General features: G+C 38.1%; 1 long non-coding RNA gene across 1 annotated transcript; it reads left to right on the forward strand.

The window, feature by feature from the left end:
* Positions 1 to 8,341: 8,341 nt before the first annotated feature.
* LOC138107412 (uncharacterized) lies at positions 8,342 to 10,576 on the forward strand. The gene is made up of 3 exons (XR_011149503.1): positions 8,342 to 8,501; positions 9,242 to 9,394; positions 10,455 to 10,576. It is a non-coding gene; the product is annotated as an uncharacterized lncRNA (long non-coding RNA).
* Positions 10,577 to 22,488: the final 11,912 nt, after the last annotated feature.

The following is a 22,488-nucleotide window of genomic DNA, read 5'->3' on the forward strand; positions in this document are numbered from 1 at the left end:
CTTCTATAGAGCTATTTTGGTTTTGCAACCATACTGAAAGATCATGACTTACTGACTTACCTCATCTAATATTATGCTTCATTGACAGCAGAACAGCGCTTCAAAGTTAATATATTCCTGGGACTGACTCCTGGAGATGTTCAGTCTCCCCGTTGACTACAGAAGAGGATTAGAATGATTCCATTTGTACCATAGTAACTTCTTAAATTTTCTGGAATGAAATGCAACCAAAGTCTCTGAAACCATATTTTATTTATACCGGAAATGCCTATGCTTACAGATACTGATATTTATAGACATACAAAACTACCACTTCAGAAAAGTGTCATCATCTTTTTAAATTACACCTAAATATTTCCATAATTTACTATGTCAGCTCATCAAAACAAAGCATTATGGTTTGACACATGAGATATTGTCTGGTCAGGAAACTTAGAGTCATACAAACAGTATGGTTGAGGTCTCCAAAGCATGCAGGATTTTCTGGATAGGAATGTTCACTGTTTACCCAAAGGAGATTTTTTGTTTCATTTTGGTTTTTTTCAGTAAGGGTTTGTTGTTTTTTTTTGTTTGTTTGTTTGTTTTCTATTTGCAGTGAAAATTCAAAAGACATAAATCAAAAATTTCTTCTGGAAATATTTTTTTTCATCTGTCTCTTTAAATAAATAAATAGGAGATTTGGCTTCTTCCCATATTACACATTAACCTATCAAACATAATAAGCATGATATACCAACACTAACTATGAACTCTAAGGCCTGTGAAGTATGAAACTTCTTACTGTTTGTTTGAATCACCAGTTCTCTTCAGGTAAACCTGGATGCAACACAAAATGCTGTTAATTAAAATATCAAAGTCATGGCCCAGATAGTCAGCTGCTGTGGGCCATTTGAGACTCAGCCATTTAAACACTCTCAGGAAGGGAACCTCGTTTTACAACTGCTTTCACTGTGACCTCTTATGGCTCTGGTTGTTAAAATCCTGCAAAAATAATTACTCAGAACCGCACATTGTTCTTGTTTTTCTTTCTTCCTTTCTTCCTTTCTTTCTATTTGAAGCTGGACTTCTTTACTGCAGAAACCATCCATTATAATTTGTCAGCATTCAGCTTGGGCACAGCCTTGTGCGACTCTGTTTCAGTTCAGAAGATCAGAAATGCACAACAGTCAGCTCAGTGTTCAGGCTTTCTATCTGGTCCTCATATTACATCTTTTTTTTGTGTGTGTACATCTGGTAAAGTAGTTTTCTAAATTTGTCGCTATTAGAGCAATGCAAACTATTTATGAGATCTCCAAAACACATGGAACTCACCTGCTTCCATGTTTCATTATAGAGATGAAATTCGGCCCAGTTTCATCAAATATTGTACAAAGTTCACAAATCTTTCAAATACACCTGGCTGAGGTATAGTTCTCTGTTTAGGCTATCCAAAGCCCGGAATGCATGTGAAGTCAAAGGAATCTCTTTAGTTTTTGCTTTTAGATTAATTTTTGTTTTCTACTGGCGCAGTTTATTCAGGCTCCAAATTTGAAATAAAACTTTTCCTTCTCCTTGAACTTTTACCCAGCTCTTCTCTGTCTGCCAAAAATGTGATCAACAGGAATAGCTCTGAAGACCTCACCTCAGGCAAAGCTCCCATTTCTGTATTCCTCAAGGGAAGCTTGATCTGGCTAAAATGACAGATAATGAGCAAGAAATAGGAGGGGCAGCCTCAAGTATTTTTAACACCAGACTGCTACTCCTGTGTTGTCAACAGCCTGCTGTGAAATACATCAGCAATTTTGAAACTGTGAAAAAGATGCTTCCCAACAGAAAATCACTATTTTTCTGCAGTTATTATTTGCTGTTAGTTTAGCACAGCCTTCTCAGAACAGTATAAGTCACAAGGATGTATAATCTCTAACCAATAACTCAGAGCATGAACTAACATTACAATATTTTTATCTGATAGTTTAATGTGTCCAGGTTTATCTGGCAGGAAAGAGACTTAGCAAACCCAATTTGAGTGTGTCCTAAAGCAGCACACTAAAATATAGACACTTTCTATTCCATTCAGTCCTACGGATAATCTTATTTCTCTTCATATCCCAATGCCTTTCTAAAGAGCATGATGTCATGTAACTAATAGCTGTCATATGCAGTTTATCTCTCTGCAGGGTGAGGAGATACTCCATGCATATCATTGCATTTGGGTTACAGTTTTGGGGAGGAGGAGTGGGAGAGCTGAGTGATAAATGTGCTGTATGTATCTAGTGGAAAAGTGGTTTGGATGAACAGCATGTGATAGGCAGGACAACACGAGTTGTTGGGGGTTTTTTAACATTTCTTTTCCTGTGAGAATTAGTTCCAGAAACTTGGACCAACCTCTTGAAAGGAATGTTTTCTCCTCTGCTCAGACAAGTGTTACCTTCTGGGTAGAAAGCCTTGCTGTGCCTGGGGAGGGGATTTTTCATCCCAGGTTCCCACCCCGGTTCCAGAGAGATTCTTTGAAACTCTGTCCACATTGCCAGCTGCAGACAGATTTGCTCCTCCTGTGTTAACCCCAGAACCAAAGGGGTGGTTCTGGATAAGCTGCCAAATCAGGCCTGGAAGGAGAATAGTCACGTTCACACACAAAGGGCAGGGTATATTAACTTGGGCATGGTGCCAAGTACATGCAGCTATACTGCTTCCAGATGCAAACTGGTGAGTCCACGAAGTCCTACTCTGCACTTGCATGGACTCGCTAATGTGGTTCTCTGGACCATGGTCTATTTTGCCCTTAGCTATCCTGAGCCTGGGCCATCAATCATCTTACAGGAAAGGGGAAAGACCTTCAACTCACTTTTTTTCCTTCTTAATGGAAGCCAGCAGAGGAAGAGGACATTCTGCGATAGTTACAAAGCTTGTGTTGGTGGATTATGCTACTGCATTTACTTGCAGATTCCTGGGACAGATGGCTTAGGGCCCAGGTATATCACATTACTAAATTCCAGATGGGAGGTGAGAAAAGCTTGTATAAACTCAGACCAAGGTCTTCATCTACCAGGAGAGATTTAATATACTTGTCAGAAACCAGGAGCAGAGGAAAAGGAAAACCAACTCTGCATTGAACATCGGAAGTTTTGAGGATATTGGCTAAGAGTTGAACAGACCCAAATGGAATAGAATAGAATAATTTCAGTTGGAAGGGATGTACAACAGTCACCTAGTTCAACTGCCTGACCACATAGAAACACAGAATCATTTAGGTTCAAAAGGACCCTGGAGACAATTTACTCACCCGTAAACCTAACACTGCCAAGTACCCCTCTAAACCATGTGCCTAAGAGACACATCTACACATCTTTTAAATACCTCCAGGGATGGTGACTCAATTGCTTCTCTAGGCAGCCTGTTCAGTGCCTAACCATTGTAAACCTCGCCTGATGCAACCTGAGGCTGTTTTCTCTCATTCATTCCTTCTGTGAGGAAGTTGCTAAGGCAGTTGGGGTGCACACAGCTGACAGAGCTGGATTGTGGCGGCACAGCTTGGTGAGGAAGGAAAGGTGGCAAAACACCAACAAATACCAGCTTCATGATCTGGAAGAATTACAGAAATTGTACTAAATCTTTGCCTAAAATTATTTTCAGCCAGACTAATTTCCCCATGCATATAAAAGGGGAAAAATCCTTACCCAAGAACATGGAATGAGCAACCAGTCCTGGGTCTCATATTGAGGAAGTCTTAGAGGATTCTGAGCAAACCACTGACTGTCTGAGCAGAGTAGTTTCTTTACTCTGTCCCTTCATTCTGACATGGGGATTTCAAGTTAATGAAAGCCAGTGGCATTTAACTCAAAATCATGCTGTGTTCTTAATATTCAGGAAGAATCCTAGATGCCAAGGAGTAACTAAGATATGGTTTTATAGAAACAATTAACTTTTTGTTCAAAAATGGGGCCCTCAAAAGAAACTACTGACAGACAAAACAACAGGCAAGAATTGTTTCCTTCTATAAATCTTCCAAGCTAAATAACCAAAACCAAGTCTGAATCTTAAAATCTAATCACCTTTTAGAAACCAGCTTGAAAAGGGATGCAGCTACTCAGGAAACCACATTGCCATCCTTCAGGCAAAAATGAGATATTCAAAACTTTCCTTTGGAGAATTAGGGTTAAAAAGCACAACTGAAAACAATATTCAGACTGTTCCACCCAATTTGTAGAAAGATTTTATTGTTCTGATAATCTCTAAACAGTTTATTTTAATTATGACCGAATAGTAGCTGAAATTATGAAAAAGGCTTGTGAAACTGAAAAGACTGATATTTTCCATTTTGAAATATTTAAATGCAATTGTTTCAAAAGTGTTTTTAAAAATCTGATTCTTGTCCTAGTGTTAAAAAGTTATTTCAAGTGATCTTACTCCACAGAAATTTTCAAGGTGAAAATAGTAAACACACCAGATTAAAATCTCTGTGAAATCCTGCATCAGCCACTGAGATAGTGGTAGCTAGAGATGCACAGATTATGGTCAACATCATTGGCTTTCACCTGCAACAGGCATCGTTTTAGCAGCCTCTTACTAATCTGGTGTTGTCATTACAATCCTACAATTTTCTCCTAAGGTCAATAAAATAACAGCCATAAGCTTCAGTCCCCGATGACTGGCAACTCAGAAGCTAAAGCTAAGATTTCAAGACATAAACATTTTCAGCTTTGTGATGAAAATCCTCAGCTACCCTTAAAGTGGATTGGAGATTAGAGGAAGGGGAAGCAGATGTGTAACTAAGGGCTCACTCAGGAGAGGAAGGGGAAATCTCGGCTCACAACATCCACTTGCTTATTATCCACTAAGGTAAAAACTCCTCCTGCTTTAATCTGCCTTAACTATTAAACTGAAGAGGAGTTGAGAATTTAGCTCCACAGAGGACTGAGATGGTAAAAAGTAACCTTCTTTCCATTCATTTTGTCAACACTAAAGGCAATGACAATTTTTCACTCTGTGTGTTTTGGGTTTTATATCTTGCTAAAGGCAATCCAAATTACTGGGATTAGAGGGAAGAAGTTGGAAATCCATTCATTATCGGTTCAGGTGAATGAAAGAAAGGAAATTGGAAAAAATTAGTTAAAATGTAGTTTGTGTAAGTGACCAACAAACAGCACATCAGAGTTATAACAAACACAATTTAAAAATGAGAGAAGCTTGTACATAATAATCTATTTTCTTTTTAAAAGCACTGATACTAAAAGCTATTGGATATTATGAGCTTAATATGGTTTAGAAAAAGGAGTCTAGAGTCTAGTAGAATCTAATAATAAATATTGTAAAAAATAACTTCATTATGTCTGGAAAAAGCAAGCATACTTTTACTTGAGCTACACAGACTTTGTGAAATCAAAACAGGGGGATCATTCCTGGTTAAAATATGGTCTCTTGTCCTGTAATGGTCACACATCCACTTTTAAGGTTCAGTTTAATCAGTTTTCATATTTGTTGGGGTTTTTTTTCCTTCTTTTAAGCATATAACATGATTCAAAAGACACAGCAATGTTTATGAGGCTTTACATTGTTTGACACATAAGTTATTGATTTTTAAACAGTATTGGGCATTGGTTTTTCAGAAAAAAAGTTTTATCATACAATTCAAATCAGATTCATCATAACACCAGAAAATTTTGGTGGCATTCTCATGATAACTAAGACCAAGTAGAATTTGAAGAGAATCATGATTATTTCATAAAAAATATGGTCCTACCAAGAACTTCCAGCAAGCAGAGTATTTGTATCTCTAGACAACCAGTTCTTTCTTCAGTTACTATAGCATACTGTCAGCTTTTTGCAGGAGAACAGATTTCTTCACTGAAAACTGAAGGGTAAAATTTTTATACATGTTTGTAAGTATGTAGTAATTACCATGGATTTTGGAAACAATTTTTGTGGTAGGAATTTACCTCTACTAGATATTGAATAGCTGATGGATAGTGAAAAACAAGAAAAAGACTTCAAAATCCATTAAGTTTATATTTTTTAAAATTTTTTGGAAAACAGTATTAGCCTTTTGAGGATTTTAAATAATAACAAAACTTAGTGTAATTACTTCAGTATTAACTGCACTACTGACTTTTTATATATTTTCCAAGGAGAAATTAAAAATTTGAAGATAAGGGATCTTTCTGTGTTTCCTCTCTGCCACTCAGGAGAAAGAGGGAAAAACCCAACCCAAAAAAAACCAACAACAACAACAAACCAACCAACCAAAAAAAACCAACAACAAGCAAGCAAACAAACAAACATCAACAACAACAACAACAAAAAATTTAAAAAAAATGCCCAACTTGATAGAGATTTCCAAAACACTGTCCAGGAGAAATTCTGCTAATTACTTTAATTTGCTGAAATATACTGCACAGTGCTACAGCTCTAATTTGGATTTTAGACTGTCAAGAACAGTAAAGCAGCAGCTTAGGAATTGGTGTGAGCACTAGGTTTGGAGGAGATGACTGGTGGTGAGGTGCCAGCTGAAGGTCACTGTGTATCCTGCAAGCAGAGCTCACAGAGAGAGGTGTCTTTGAGGAGTAATTCACCCCACCCTCACATGTGCTTAGGAGAGGTGTGCTGCATCAGCGGGGGAGATGCGATTCCTCTCCACACCCTGAAGAGAGGTCTTGATGTCAAACTGATAGATGCCAACCTTCTCAGTGACTAGAGTCAGACCAGGATATATTGTCTTCTGTTATAGCTGTGTTCTGAATTGTGTTTTGAATTTTAGAGGGAAAAAGCTTGCAGAGACCAGAGCTGCTTCTCAAGAAAACCAAACCAAAACCCTAATTTTAATTCAGAAGTGTTCACATTTTAATCAGCACTACAAAACTGCTGTTTTCCACACATCCACTGCACATTCTATAAATGCATAATAAAAATATTTTCCCATTATGAATTTCAATTGTAAGTGAACTACACAAACACAGCTTAATGCCTAGGATTTGTCATATTTCTGAATGACACAGAGGTTGCCTGTGACAACATATTGTGAATCTGAGTTTCTTCTGAAGAGGCAAAAATGACATGATTTTCCAAGTTTTACTGTTCAAATGGATTCTTGTTCACATACATTTCCACTAAAAATAAGGACAAATCCTTTGGCTGGGCCCCACTTGTGACTTCTGGACCTGGAGCGGATGAAAAACCCTGCACATATTTTTTTGATTCATCCCTAATTGACACATTTCCCAACACAGCACCCCTTGGACTCTACAAGGGACGGAGATTAAGCTCACCACCACAACTTTTACCATTACTTGTAGAGGAAGAATTATGACACCACCTCTGGTACCTCTTATATTAAAAAATATTGAAAACTACAGCTGCATTTAAGTTTTGAAAAGTTGCAGTTTCAAGTTTTTGGATGAGACTTCAGAGAGGAAATTTTCTGATTTTCTTAATAAAAAACATTGTGACAAATATTGCCTAATAGTGTGGCCCTCAGAGTGTTATTTCAAATAGTTTATCTCATTAATTGTTCCATTTCAGCTTCTAACATCACACAGAAATGTAGCATGTAATAAATACTATTTTTAGATAACACATAGCACTTTAATGTCATTCTTTGCATATAATACATTCTGCACAGTCTGATATCAACTTTAATTAGTATTGGGCACTCTGGAACACTGGTAAAACTAACACTCAGAATATTTTTGGTATTTTCCCCATAATTTGGCAAGCTGATCACCTGATGCAGGGAAGCTAGGCCTACCAAATCCTTTCTTATGGTACACTGAGGGCTGGCACAATGAAAATAAAAAGATATTTTCAAATACTAAACCAAATTTCAAATGACACACAGAAGTGTGAGACATTAATTTACAATATTAAAACTTCTGTCATATATTAATGTGGAAAAAAGCATAAGACCCTGAAAATAATACTATAATTCATCAAAATGATGTTGTATTTCCATAGTTAGATGTCTTATACTTCACAACAATTTTCTAATGATTATGAAACACCAAGGCAAAGACAAAAAAGTAAAAAAAACCATCATTGCTTGAATATTTTCTGCATGTCATTCGTTATTTACTAGCTTTGGTGAAACATTCTTAATAGTGAGAAATACGGAGAGGTCGAATTCCCGTTGCTGCTAAAGAAATGCCAGGAACAACCAGCAATATGAGGTAGCTGGTTTGAGGAATGGAGTGGGTGGAATGGAGTGGGAGTGGGGTTCAAATGTGGGGTCAAAACTGAAAAATAAAAACAGAGAGGGGAATATAGACCAAAAAAGCAAACCAGTCATGGTGTCTGCCAAATGCTAAATAATGATGTAATTTTCCATGTGTTTTGTTTTCTTTTTTTCACAAGATGCTACTTGCAAGGACACTGCATCACATCTGCTAAGGAATAGTACAAAGAATTCTGTGTACCTTGCTTGAAGATGTCGAGTTATAGATGCCAGAAGCTGTTTGTATCTCAAATACCCACTTTATAGTAAACCTAGACTGTCTTCCAGACCTGGAAAGATTAGGATAATTTGGTGACAGGTAATATTTATAAATATGCAGTATGTTTAATCTTATATTGAAATTTGTTCTTTGGAGCTTAACTGTATGCAGATGTTTGGACACAATCTTTCAAGTAACATCAGGTATATGAGCAGCTGAAAGAGGTGCGATACTGTTCCAGGAATTCAAAGGTGTCATGGAAGTTTACTACCTTTGTGGATCTGAAAAAAGATCTTGTTCTTTTAATATATTATCAAGTACAGGTTGCGCAGTTACTCTACAGCAAACAAGAAATAAAAATTGGAACCAGCTTTCAGCTTATGTATTTTTACAGCTCCATGATTTCAGAATACCTTAACCAGCTTGGCCAGAAAAGGACAACTGCTAACCTGTGCTGAAACCCCAAAAGGAAAAGAAATTTTTATGAGTACTGAAGGATGCTGGTGCTTGCTCTAGTTGTTCTTTTGGACCACCAATGATAACCAGACCCTCAAAATATTATTAGTCTTGAGCAGAGATACTGCGCATGACTTAAAAACCAAGCGCCATGGCAGAAAGCAGACAACTCAGCTCAGTTCCAGTCCCTTGTAATTTTCTAGTGTTTCTAAGGGCCAGCTGAAGAGATGCTTGCGGGTGTCTAGAGCTGTTACAAACACATCAAAGGTCACTGAATGGTCAGGGAGTGGGTATGGATAACTACTACCCCATTTCAGTAATTTCCACCTGCTAGTACTGCCCTTGAATACTGATTCATTCTGCCCATTATTGTTATATTTTAGCACCTTAGGACATTCCAAACTGTGCCGGGGCCAAGATGGGAAGACAAAAGTATCAGTCTGTGAAGAACCCATCCTTTGTTGCGCTCCTTCCACTGCACGGCTCAACCAAACCTGAAATTTGAAAGCAGCAGTGAAGAAAACCTACAGCACATGGTGAGTTATAATCTGGGGATGATTTGGTTCACTCTGCAGGATGAAGGAACCACCCACCCTAGGACTGGGATTTATTCCCATAAAAGTCAGCGGGAAAAATTCACTTCACTTCGCTTGAATGAAGTTGGATCAAGGCTCTGTATCTGTTTCCAGCCTTTTCACTAATATTTTGGAGAGATAATATTCCAGAGTTTGGAAATCTCCAACTATATATGTTACATATCCATAACTTATCTTTCTATATAAATAGAAATAAAATAAATAAGTAAATAGCAGTATTTATGTGTCTTTATCAGGCTGATAAGAGCAGACTCCCTGTTAAACAGGGATATGCCAAAAATACATATTGCCCAGGGCTTTTAACTTAATTATGTCTTCAGCAACCAGAAGGTAAGACCAGCTGTCCATTCAAACATTCACAGTGCTGTGGTCTCTAATTGAAATGTCCTGACAGTAGTAAAATTATACTGGGTTCAGTGAGATGTTTTAATCCACTGATCACTGCCTGGAGTGGATTTGACCTTGCTGGGTAGAAGAATGTTCTTTTGCCTTATAGAATTAGCAAATTGTAAATCTTTCAAGATTGGATAAGGCTGAGATTAGGGGACAAAAGGCTACATATTATAATATGAAAACCAAGTCTTTTTCCTCCCTTAGTAGCTATTTTTGAGTATTCATTACAATGTTTTATTCAGGATGTTGCCTTTTAAAGTTGTGTCATCACTTCCATTGAAAAAAATGTTTCCAGCAATATAATGTGGTTTGAAATTTGTGTCTACAAAGTCTATCTTTGAAAAGAATATTTTTTTTAATTGCAACAGACAATTTTGCATTCTAAATTAAATTTACAGTAAGCAATGTCTTCATTATATTTTCTTGGCTCTATTAGTCCATTTTCATAAAAATAAAAAACTGACAGTCAAGCTTGTATGAAAATGAGAAATGAGCCTGAACCAAATCCCAGGAGAAGAGGCTAAGCAGGAAGTTTGCAATCAGGCCATCATCTGCTTTTGAACCTTTCAGCTAGATTGAATCTTTAAAACAATTTTGAATGCTTTAGGTTATGTTGGGATGAAAGTGTTACGTCCACACTGTGATCACTCTTTTCCTGCGTGTGGGTGCCAGTGAAACATGACCTGCACAACACTTGGCAAGCAGCCATGCCGCAAACAGGGAGCAGCTCAGGTGGGGTGGCCCAAGGTAGGACCAAAAGTCAAGAGCATTGAACTCAGCTTCAGATTGCACTGTGGGGAGGGGCTGTGGTAATTGTGGCTTCCTGCTACTAATGAAACATTTATTTTCTCTAGAGCTATAAGCACAAGTTGTTCACAACACAGCGTTGAGAATATGGTGCTTCATCCTATAGAACATGACTTTTCTGTTGAGACTACCCTTTTTCTTATCTTCAAAGCAGGTGTGCAAAGGGAAGACTTAACAAATCTTCTTGTCCTGTTCTTAAATGATGTTTGAGCTCTTTGTCTTTTATGCTTCATCTCCTTACACTGCTTAGAAATAAGAAATGAGAGCAGCTTACCCTGTCTGTTGTTCTGCTGCAGGAATCAAGAAAAAAAATCACTGAAATTATACAAGGAATTGATTTTATCCTGTATATTTGTGACTTTTTTCATCCCTCACTCTGTTGTCTATATGCTGCTGCTCTGGAATGATGAACTGTCAGGAGACAAGATTGATATTTATGGGGTTTTTTTACATTTGTGGGACCTCTTTGCAGCCTCCCACAGCTCCCAGGTTTTCTGCCTGTCCAAAATAATGCGTATTAAAATGCTTAAGAACTTTTTTGAGGCAATTCTGGGCAGGTAATCTCTGCAATGGTTTCCCATAAGATCACTCCATTAACATTTTTCAATGCTCTATTGTGGAGATTCTCCCGTACAAAAAGAACTTCAGGGTGTCCTTTATTGTCGCAGGGCCTTCCTTCTGTGGTGTGCTTTTCCAATAATGCTTCTGGACCTCTCTAAGAAGACAGTCTCTTTCTTTAAATCATATGAAATCAATCTTTTGTGAACAAAAGAATAAATTGGAAATAACAGCCCATGCTTTTTTTTTTTTCTTTTAATAAGAAAAGTCCCATAAAATTGCTCTTTGACAAAACTTAATTCAGTTGTATTTCCATTTTGCAGGAAATCTTGATGCTCTTCCACCCTTCTTACACTAACTCCCAGAGCTTTTCCTTAAGGAAACAATGACCTGCAGAGTTTCAAAGGGTCAGCTGGTCGATTATCTAGTTAGAGGTATGTTATGTTCAGTGACCTGAATATATCTTATGATACTTCAGATAACAAGGTCAGTTTTCACAGAAGGGTTTATTTTATGTTAATATTGCATAAAGTACACTAGGAACTACATAATCAGGGACACAGTGCATTTTTTATCCATGAAGTCAAGGCTGAAGATGTAGAGTAAATCAGAACAGTTAATTTACTTTTTCTGTGTGTGCTGTGGCACAGCATGTACTACAGGCAAAAGATAAAACAGCAAAGAATTGCAGCAGTGTGCTTCAGACTTCAGCCAGGTGTGTTCCTACAGGTGAGTAAGGAATGCACTGACATTTCCAAAGGTAAATAAGCATAACAAAAATTTCCTAATGGTCTAACTCTTCCAAATGTTTAGTGAAAGCCTGCATTGCTTTGGAGCATTACTACTTATTTGGCTAAGATGCCATCCCCTGAAAGCTGGACTAGGATGCTCTTGTCAAACCATGAGAACTACTCAATTTGGAGTTGAGTAATGTTACATAGTATTATTTTGGGGTCATCCATTTAAAGAAAAATAAAAGGACCAAAACCATCTCCCTTTTTTTCTGTTTCTCATTAAAATCATTTACAGAGGATTGATGGTCTTGGTCAACAACAATCTGTATGAGGCCAGTATTCACACCTGGAGGAAGGAAGAACCACAGATAACTGTTTTTTCCCATACAAAGCAAGCTACACCAATAATCATTAACAGAGGACCTGGGAGGGCAGACTATTATAAAGCATATCCTTTACTATGATACTGTCAAGGCTTCTTCTATACTGATTTTTACTCTTTTTCACCTTTTGGGATATCAGCAGGGTTGCATCAATAGCAATCCTATGACAAAATGTAGCTTCATGCTTGATTTTTGTTACCCTGATCATATAATGGACTTTATTTAAATGTGTGAGTTTTCATACACTGCCAAACATAAATCAGTTAAGTACATAAATGTGTCCCATCTCTTTTCTTCTTCATTTTATATTTTTAATTGTAGTCTATTTAGGAGTTATCGACACATCTTTGATATGACCATAGCAACTGCTTTAAGCATTACATTATTTTTGTGATAAGAGGGGTAGGACTTCCTGCCTTGAACTTTCTACTTTGGTGTTTACACTGTGGATGGTTCACTAAACCCCCTTTGAAATCTGTTTGTGAAATCTGCAGGGAGAAATAGGAACTATGAGAACAAGTATTCAGCTGGCTATTTCTAGATATCTAACTTTACCTGAGATAAGTCTAAATCTGGAAGTGCCTTTTTTCTTTCCACCAAATACAGTGAAAGCTTATAAGGACCAGTTTAGATGTAAACATCTATATTTGGCCAGATGGAATCCATCTGGCTCTCATTATTTGTATGTATTGTCCAGAAGGCATCTAATTTCAGATGTTAAGCAACTAACAATAGTAACAAATTCTTTACAGAGAATGTAGCAGCAACAGGCTCTTTTGGACATGATGTGTGCTGACACTGGTCACAACTCTCTACACACAAAAAAATACTCAAGCCTGTGTGAGTTCCTGGAAAGTCAAATGAGGTTTTCCTCTTTAAATATCCAGTGATAAAGGAAAGCTCTGTGAGAAATAAAAATGCTTCTTTTTTTTTTCCTTTTCACTTACATACCACCACTTATCACATTTTTAATAGTTAAAAAACCAGTTACAACTGCTCTGGCAATAAACTCTCTGTCATGTGCTGTCTGGAAGGAAAGAGCGGATGATCACACTGGCACACAAGCTCCAAAACTAGTCTGTGCAAACTGAGCAAAGAGCACTTCCCTTAGGACAGGATGATTTTTTTAGCAAGAGTGGGGATGCAATCCCAACCCCAGCTCCTTGCTTTCACGGAGCAGCCAGCACTGCACCTGTACTCTCAAACCTCATAAACTGCCCATGTCTATCTTCATTCATTTGCCTGATATGTGAATTCTTTTAAAATCTTTCCGAGACAATTTAAATCTTTCAGCATCAAGACAGCTACTCCTTATTGGACTGAGCCACAGTGCAACTTCTCTGTCAAAATTGCTCTAACAATGAGGTTTTGTGCTGGGTGTCTTTGAGAGGTATTTATTACTTGAGGCCATACAGTCTTTTACAGGCCAACATACGCTCTCATTGTTTTATGTGAAGAAAAAATGTTACGCAAGGCTGGGTTGGAAGCTCCTTGGAAGCAAATAGAGAACTATTGTGTAATAACAGATGTTATTGTATAGCATTTTTCAACATTTATTCTAGACCAGAAAACAAGGACCCACTTTTAATGGGGGGTATTGCATTGACATGCCTACAAGTCAAGGCTCTTCTTCCTTCAAGTGCTTTTTAATAAAAAGAAAAATTATATCAAATATCTAACATGGGCAACCCTGATAAAATCACTAATGGTAATCTAAAATATTGGCAGTCACTGAATGGCATAAATGGGGGTAACATATAGCCACTAATAATTTCTGAAACTTTTAGATTAAATGAAAATAGCTTTAATTCTGTTGGCTGGCTTTGGCACTGGAATGCTGCACAGGGATAGCTGTGAAGGATAACATTCCCAGGACATGGATACAGTGTCACTCATGAAGTGAAATGGAACATACTCTGACAGTAGATGCAGAAGGATATTTGAAAGGAGGTAATATGTGTTTAGGTTTTTTTTAGATAAACACCCTGATTTTTTCCCCCCATTACTGAACACTGGACTCAGATTGCTTCTCAGTTAAACTGGCTTTACCACAAGCTACAAAGAAAAACATGAGTGCTACTGCTCAACTTGCACTGAAGCAGAGGATTAACCTGTCTTCTGAGAACCTCACAGTGTCCTTGGAACACATGGCAAGGAGAAGAGGGTTGTTTAAATAAACTGAGACACAGTTTCAGCCTTTGTACTTTTATTTACCCACACATCCTTCCCTTGCTCTGTTTTCATCTGCATGAACTCAAATCTTAGGACATTTTTCAGAGCACCCAAAAAGAACCCAGTGTAAGCTTAAATTTGGTGTGTCTAAAGCAGAAATCCCCACAAAACCTGCCTAGTCTTATTCTTAGTTTCTACAGAAAACAGCTTGGCACTATCTACTTACTGTGAAACAGCAGTTATAGCTGAGCTGGAATTTTTTGTGGATGCAGCATTTGCCCATATTGAATATTTTACAGTTTGTAGCTTCTGGTAGCACACAAATAACTTTAAATGTACTAATTTACCCTGATTCTCAGCTTATAATTAATCTTTTTCTGTCATGAATTCATTTACAGGTATTTCAGATAATTCTAACTTGCATTTCATTCTGTTCTGTAAGGTTTTTTTCCCATAACCAATATATATCAGGCAGAATCAAAACAAGCTGGATGTCAATACAAACTGGATCTTCTAGTTTCCATTCCTTCCCCTTTTGTAATTTTGATATAAATCTATCCTGTTTTACTTAAAAATCTTTCAGAAGAGTGTTCCAAACATCATTTTGTTGGCTATTTCAGACCAAAATTTTCCTTTTCTAAAACTTCAACTTATTGTCTTTCAGGTCCTGCTCCTCTTTTATTTCTTCATCTGTCCCTGACAACAAAACATCAGCTGCCACCTCCACCTTCATGACAATCAGCTGAGGGGCTGGAAGCCAGTGTGGTGACCCACCCTCTGTGGCCCATGTTCCAACATCAGCTGATGTGGGAGCAAGACTGACAATTGTGCTTTAACCCCCAAACTGTTCTTTTTCTGTCACAAATGATCCCCACCTACACCATCTACCAGTCCAATTTTACCAAGAATAGCTTGAGGCTTTCTTTTTGCTACTTTTGTGTGCAAGAAGCATCCACACATATCAGGACATACCAGGATCCTCTTCAAACAACTTCTCTTCCATAACACCGTCAAACAACATTATAATGGTTGGCCTAAAAGTCAAAAGTATTATTTTCATACTGCCAATAACAAACTTATTTCTTCCTGTGTTTCAAGCTCTTCAGGTATGGGCCTATGTTTCACTATGTGTTTGTACAGCAATTAACACAAGCTTGCTGACTGCCAGCCATGGGTAGCAGTTTAAGCAGAGCTTGGAACAGGAAGCAGAGCTTGAACAAGATGATCCAAGGAAAAAGAGTATCATGTTACTTCTCGAGTTACATATGCTCTGTGGGACAGTTTCTCATTTCAGCCACCGCAGTGTAAATCTGGAATAATTCCACTGGAAAGCTGCTCTTCTGCACCAGAACATGGTGTATTGTATCTACTGTTTGCTGTTAAACACGGGGGATGACTTTTCCATTTATACATCATTTCTTTCAAGCTTTAACATTATTTCAGGCTTTGCATGCTAGGCTAGTTATGATTCATGTGGCACCAAAATAAATCTCTTCCTCCTGCCTCTGCCTTTTTTTCTTATTCAACAGAGAGGAAGATGTGCTAATTAAGTCCTTTCTTTATTGAAGACAGATGCACATTTTCAGCAGTTTACTGGAAGTGTCATTTTTTAAAAAATATGGGAAACTGCAAAAAAATCATCACTTCAAATATGCCTGCAGGAAGAAGGGATACTTATCTGCTATACTTCTGTAGTACTAACAGGCAATTGCTATTGGGTTTCACCTACCCCAGGCAGACCCTGCCCCATGGGGCCCATCTCAGTTTTACTTGCATCCATCCCATGTCTAGGTACGTTCTCCAAAGCTGTCAGCAAATGTTGGTAAGGGCTTGTGGCTGGCAGAAACAGCCACTGGTTGTCCATTGGAGTGTGAAGCACTTTGTAGGTTTGGCTTTCAGAGCATGTGTAGCAGAAAGGAGGAGGGTGGATGTGGATGGCAACAAAAAGCATCAGGGCTTTTTGGGCAGTGGCAGGGACCTGGGCAGAAAGGACAAGGGAGTGGGCTGGGAGAAATGCAGAGATGTCCGATGGGGAGCTAGGAGAGTCTGTGGTAGATACGTTGCTTTGGAGCGGGAAAGGTCTCTGGGGGTTTGGGATGAGAAGGAGAAAGTGGCAGAGGCTCAGGGCTGATGAGAAGCTTTGATTTAGAGGCAGAGACACAGAGAAACTTGCCCTCTTCTCACTTCTCATTCCACAAGTTTTGTCTTTGCTAGTAGTAAACTGTCAACTGTCAACTAACATTATTAAAGTAATTTCATCAGACAGTAACAGTACTCAGTTCTGACTGCAGAACATACTGCAGAGCAGTATGTTGCATTAGAGGAAACTGTGTGTGAGCTGCTGGGATTCTTCAGGTTGTCCTGAGACTCTGAGAAGTCAGGTGCTAAAAGAGTTATGTTGACTTGAAACCATAAAGTTCCCCAAATTATTCTTATTTAATAAACTAAATTAGTCAACCTTGATTAAAAAAAATGAAAAAATAATCAGGAATAAGGGATAACATCACTGATTTTTTTGAAATTAATTTAATTCTAGGCAGACAAATGTCTTCTAAAATGTCACTGATTAACTTAGACAACTGAAGTAGGACCTTTTCCCAGGATTTCAAGATACACTGTCCAGTGGCTATGAAAGAAAGAGAAGAGCGTCATCTGGGAAAGAAAGGCACTTCAGTAATTCTACTTTTTTTTTTTTTTCTGGTAACATCCATTTGGCAAGTCAATTAAAAAAATAACAAACAACCACTGTAATTCTTCTAAAAACAGAAGAGTAAATAATATTTCATAGAAAAGAACAAAATAATGACAACAGTTTCAATGTCTTAATTAGAAATTGTAACTGTTTTGATGATAGTCTAACTGAGAGAGATTTTTAGAGTCAGAGGAAGCACTGAGACTGCCAACAAAGTACCACAAAGGGACTTCTGAAAACTTAAGGGATGTATTGGCACAAGAACAGGTTTGTGAATGTGTCTTAAATTTCTTGGTGCCAGTTATCTTCTCTGATCTGTGCAACTTTCAGCGTACAAGCCACACTATGCAAGCATTTTAAATGTCTTGTGTAACTATAAAAGTTAAAGTTTAAACCGTGTCCTTTCCAAAAAGCATGTGGAGACTTAACAATCAGACAAAGTATTGGCTATGACCAAATGTTAGAAAGAAGCTCCTAAGATCTATAAATAAGCAAAATCTGACGGATTAGCTGAGAGGAGCAAATGCATGTCTCTGCTGACTCAAATATTCACTCCTGCTACTAAATAGTGCTTTTATAAAGAAGCAATAAACTATATCCACTAACTGTCAATGTCTCTATTCTCAACTCTATGTTATGAAGATCTCTATCTAGGAATAAACTTCCTCTAAGATAAAACAAGACTGTGAGCTTTGGAGACAATAGATAGATTGTCCCTGTAGCTGAAGAGACTAATCCTTAAGCATTTTAAAGAATACAGTGTATTCTTCACATTGTACCTAACACAATTACACTTTGTTAAAAATTGGCTCCTGGTAATATGGGGGATGGAGGAATAGGTACTGTTCTACCTTTTTTCTTTTCTTTCAAAAGACCAAGTGGCCACATTTTGCCTCTGATTATCCTTTATTGTCTTCCCAAAGCTGGAAGTACATTGAGGGATATTTTTCCATATGGCTTTAGGAAGCTTAGTACACAAATATGTTTTCATTAAATTAGTGACTCTGATACAGATAGCTGGTATTAGATTATTGCAGTTTATATAAATTAATGTAGACAACATAAATCTAAGCTGTACATCAAGAATATAAAAAGAAAAATCATGTTACAGTAATAATTTTTGCCAGTAATGCAGCTGGCAATACAGCTGTGACTTCGCAGAAAATAACTTTTATCTCCAGTCTTTTTATGTAGAGCAACAATTAAGTAAAATAGAAACATATGATATTACTGATGGGAAGGGGTTCTTTGAAATACTTTTACTTAAGAAAAAAAAAAGGAAGAATATGAAAATGTGTCTTAATATGCACTGGTTCCACTAGATCAGTGTCAAAAAGTGAAGGGGACAATACAGCAGTCTGAGACTGATAAAGTGTAATTGGCTCTGCTCTGCCTGTGGCATGTGTAGAACTTACACTGTTGCATAGTTAGAGCTACTTGTCTACTGTGACATTTCTGACTGCTTCCAGCTCCAGCTTTGTCACACCCATAGTGCTTCCTGCCTGGGAGCTACCCTACATGCAGCACATAGGTCACATTGATCTGCTCTGTGCCATAAAGTCAGGATGGCCTGCAGCTCTGCTGATGCTGAGCTGCTTGTGGAAAGCAAACACTGTTGTCCTGGACAAAGTGTCCTGCAGCTTTTGGAGGGAAGGGTGCATTCAGCCTCCCTGAACCACTCTCTGGAATCTGGAAGGTACATGTGCTCTAGCACAGGTGTTGATGGTCCCTGTCAGGAAAAAGCTTTCAGCTCTACAAGTATCTGAACACCATGGATGATACCCTTTTTATTGCCTAAATACAGCTTTTCCTGCCTGACACCTGTGTGTGCATCTGTACTAGACAGATGTATAGATGCATGGCCCAGAACAGCAGGCAACATGGCACAGACATACCCCTTACATCAGAAGGATGGCCTGGTGGAGCTTTCTATGAGGCTATGCTGCAGTTTTCTGGGGTAATTTCCTTCATAGCAACTGGTATGGGGCTGTGTTTCGGTATTGTACTGGGAACAGTGCTGATAACACAGAGATGTATTCATTATTGCTGAGCAGGCCTCACACGGAGTTAAGGCCTTTTCTGCTCCTCACCTCACCCCACCCCACCAGTGAGGGTACACAAGGAGCTCGGAGGGGACACAGCTGGGACAGATGACCCCAACTGACCCATGGGATATCCCAGTCCATACGGCATCAAGTTCAGCATATAGAGCTGGAGGAAGAAGAAGGATGTTCCAAGTGATGACATTTGTCTTTCCAAGTCACTGTCACTCATGATGGAGCCCTTCTTTCCTGGGGATGGCTGAACACCTGCCTGCCCAGTGTTGAATGAATCCTTGTTTTGCTTTTCTTGTGTGTGTAGCTTTTGCTTTCCCTATTAAACTCAACCCACAAGTTTTCTCACCCTTACCCTTTCAATTCTCTCCCTTTTTCCACCATCAGGGAGTGAGCAAGTCACTGTGTGGGGCTTGGGTTAAACCACTGTGGAGGCACATCTAAGTCATGGTGAAGTGAACACCTCCAGTAGCCAAATTCAGTAGTGAATATGAAGGGTGCCCCACACTGGTAAACTCTTACACAAAGTGTTTTGCCTTCTATAAAGCAGAAAGCAGCAGAAAACCATGGCTGTCACTGTGAAGGAATTTTCTAAACTTTCTAATTTCTATACTTTCCAAGTTATAATTCACATATGAGCAAAAATCTCAAAAAAAAGAAATGTCTTCTCCATTTTTATCCAAGCAATGGTTGCCTCTGCAACAGCAGATTGCAATGCACCATATATTAATCAATTCATCACTAGAGAACATTGATATTAGAAAGTTTTGAGAGCTTGTTTATTTGTGCAAGTGAGTTTGATGTAGGTTGTGTACAGACATTAGCTTCTCAGAAACCAGTGGAGCTTGTGTCACAGCAAAAATGCTATGACACCAGATGAGATGGAGCTATTTCTGTCCTCCTATATGCTGTAACACAAATCAGCATGAAGAGCAAGTGCAATAACTCTGTCTGTGTTGCGAAGCTGCTACAAAGCTGGCTGGCAGACTACAAGTATTTGCTCACATAACAGGTCTGTCAGATTGGAGCATATCATGTGGGTCTGAGACAATCATCGAAGGGCTTTGGTTCCTGTCAACTTGTGACTTACACAACTCTGTTCCCATATGTTTTGCATTATTTGAAAGAAAGCTGGATCCATTTTACTTCAGATGAATTCTAAAAGAGATAAACGTATAAATATGAGAAAGGAAAATAATTTTGTATTTTGTCTTGCAAGACTGGCCTCCTGAGATGGGGAGAAAGGCATCTCCCCTAACAGGAGCAGTGCTAGTGTGGGCTAAAGATTATATCCTAAAAGTCACCGTGGGATGTAAAGTAGTGGTGATGCAAAGTCACCCTCTTGGTCCAGTCTGGGAGTAGGGTTTTTTCTCATTTTAAGCTATGAGAAAACTCCTGGAGCAGCTCTTATTTTCTTTCTTTTCTGTGTCTCAGCTTTTTCAAGACTCACCTAAGTTTTCAGCATATGGAAATACACTGTTTTTCACCCCAACCAAAGCTTCATGACAAATCAGGAAATGTTCAGGCCTCTCCAGAGCACAGAAAGCCAGCTTTCCATAAAATATCCACTCTGATCTTAAATTAATGGGAAAAAAAACGTGTTTTCAGTGTTCTGCAAGGAAAATCTAAGCCCCAAAGTGCGTCAGAATTTAAAATTGCACTGGGATTTTTGTGGGGATTTTTCTCTTCCAGAAGGGCGCTATAGCCAAGGAAACCAATAACATTTTGCTGGACTGTTTGTTTGTTTTGAACTGGGCTGACTCAAACAGTAAACTTCACAACTTTGTTTTTTCTTAATTGTGTTGCACATTTTTTGCCAAATATTCTTGCTGATAATCAAAGCAGCGATCTCTCCTTGGAATCTGCCAGAGCCGTTTTCCGCTGCTAATCTGTAGATGCTCAACTAAAGTATGTGTTGGAACACAGGAGAGCAAATCTGAAGTCGAAGTCCTCATCTATCAGAAGCAGGTGCCTCTTGATCCCAAACATTCTCTTCCCACACCCCAGTCCTGCATGGCTGGGGCCTACAATGAGGCAGTGCATTGCAGATGCCAATGGCAGCTGCCCTTACAGGATGGAAATGCAGGCATTGACCACCTTATTTAAAAAAAGATGATTGAAACTCTTAGGGCTGCAATTGGATATTTTCTTTTTCTGTTTGGTGGAAAGGGAAAAGGCCATGGAGAGACCTTGTTAGTTTGCTTTTAGTTTTATAATGAAGATTATTTCAGTATAACTTGCTTAAACTGCAGAGATATGATCTGCAGGGAACTCTTAACTATAAAATTGCAACAGGACAAAAATACATTCAGTTCCCAGAAACATTCTAAAATTTCGTATTATTTCACCCTGAATTTAGTGTTAAAATTTCAAATACTGAAATTGTTGTCCAAGGGAGGCTCCAACTATCTGTGAGTCACTAATTGATCACTGTGATGTTCTGACACACTTTTTTGAAAAATAAATTGATATCTCTGAAACTCAATGCTTCAGTTTGGTTTATTCAACAAAGAGGTATACCTCGTATTCCAAACCAGTTCCACATCAATGATACCACTCCCAGAACCCTATTGATCCATTCAAGCTTCTTTGCTTAAAAAAATCTGGTTTTAACATGTGGATCAGACTTTCAGACCACAGTATGTTTCCTGCAATGTATTATCAATTTTATCAAAGGGAGACTGTAAACATTTAATTTAAATATAAATGTTTTGTGTCAGGCCAACAAACTAGTAATGCCAAAACTCAAGAAAGTCTGGGTTGGACAGACCTGAAGCAAAATTTTGAGCTTTGGCTTTCCTAGTGATTTTTTTTTTTTTTTCCTGTAATATTGAAATTTACTTATGGAAAAGTGAACAGTCCAACTAACAATAATGGTTCACAAGCTCTCATGTAAACCATGTGTATGAACTACCCAGGCACTGGATTTACTATATAAGACTGGTTATATCCCTCTGAAAACTGGAGATATATTATATATATATATATATATATATGTATGTAATATACATATATATATATCAGTTCTTGTTATACTTTTTCTAATGATATAAGGTTAAGTCACATCACAGACAAAAAAGCCATGTGTGTCCTTATAAGAATACAAGGGAAGAGAAGCAAGACCTTCTCATTATTTTGAAATGAGGAACTCCACCAAAAATTTTGTTAGATAATTTATCATGTTGACATTACCGTTTCTGAGATGTTTTATTTTTGTAAAAGACTTTTAAAACCAGTTTTT

This window comes from Aphelocoma coerulescens, chromosome 3 (assembly GCF_041296385.1).
Source record: "Aphelocoma coerulescens isolate FSJ_1873_10779 chromosome 3, UR_Acoe_1.0, whole genome shotgun sequence".
Lineage (NCBI taxonomy): Eukaryota > Metazoa > Chordata > Aves > Passeriformes > Corvidae > Aphelocoma > Aphelocoma coerulescens.